Consider the following 1,514-nt stretch of genomic DNA (forward strand, 5'->3'; position numbering starts at 1 on the left):
GTCTCGCGATGATGAGAGAACCAAGTACACTTCATCACTTCATGGGCCGATCACGCGCTCCCTTCACTGTCAATAAATCTTGACAGGAGGCTGGGGGTCAATTTTTTGTTGTTGTTGTTGAAAATGTACTATTAGTTTTTTATTGGGAGTTTGTAATTCAATGATTGCTCTTGATTTAGCCTTCTGAGTTGAAACTGAGAACATCAACTCTAGTCAGGGCATGAGATGGTGCAGTGTTCGTGTGGTTTGCATGCCCTGTGATTAAAACCCTGCTTTAGTATTTAATTAATCAAGACTACGAGTTGCCCTGCTACTGTACATGTAATGCAATTAATGCTTGTCAGACGTTTTGTGTGTGTGTGTTAGAGATCAGAGACAAAATAAAGTTTTTGTTGTATTATAAGATATTAGAGCGTAAATACATTTGACTAAAGGCAAACATAAGAATTATTCACCTGAGAAACACCTTAATAAATAAGTGAGGAACTGCTAAAACGATGCCAAAGCCAAAGGATACTTCTTGGCAGAGATGTTGTGTGCCAGAGACAATGAGCTGAGAAGAGAAAGCATTTAGCTACACTGAATCACTCTCACAAGAGGGGGCCATTTTGATTTAGTTCAATTTTGCTGAATCGACATGGATCAAACAAATACATCACTGGTGATTTTTCATGAAGACCAGACCAAACATATTAAATAGCAATACCATCGCAAGCCTTTGTCTTTCTCAAAAACTCTCTTTGAAGCCTTTACCAGATGCTCTTATCCAAAGAGACCTACAGGAGCAATTAGGGTTAAGTGCCTAGACAGCTCTGGGATTCAAACCAGCAACCTTTAATTTATTGGCCCAACACCCTTAACCACTAGGCTATCTGCCGCCCATAAGTTGAATGGCTTTATGTGGGTTTTAATGTTTTATACAGGCATCTGATGAACTTCTTTCACTGTATTTTCTCTGTTTTAAATATGATTTAAAAAACCCAAAGTCTTTCAAAATTCTTGATTTGATGTCCTAGGCCTACTCAGTGTCTGTGAATATACAGTAAAGGCCCTTTCATAATAGGCAAAAGGAGTGAGTTCTTTACGTGCTGATTTACCAGTAGTGTGTTTCTCTCTACAGTATGTCTGCCTGCCAGGGGCTCTGGGCATGATAGATGTGTTTATCAATTCAGCGGTTGAGGCGGAAGGAAAAAGAGTGAAGCAGATGTTTGCAGCTGCACACCAGACTACAGGGTGGAGTGGAAGCAGGGTGGAGTGGATGCAGGGGGAGTGTGCCGTAGCCTGTGTTTGTGAGTGTTGGGAGCACGGAGGAGGTTATAGGGGGGTTACAGCACAGCGCAGTGGGTAGGGGCCGACCAGGGGTGGTGGGTGGGGGACGAGGGTTGGAGTTATAATTTAAAGGAGCCTATTCCTCTGAAGTGTTTGCCAGAGTGCACCCCACCAAACACAATCACAAGTCTGGTTGGTTGTGCTTGCAGAACTAATGAGGGCTGAGGAGCACATTGAGGGCAGAG

The sequence above is a fragment of the Oncorhynchus mykiss genome, chromosome 9 (genome assembly GCF_057628025.1).
Source record: "Oncorhynchus mykiss isolate SJ-2025 chromosome 9, ASM5762802v1, whole genome shotgun sequence".
Classification (NCBI taxonomy): domain Eukaryota; kingdom Metazoa; phylum Chordata; class Actinopteri; order Salmoniformes; family Salmonidae; genus Oncorhynchus; species Oncorhynchus mykiss.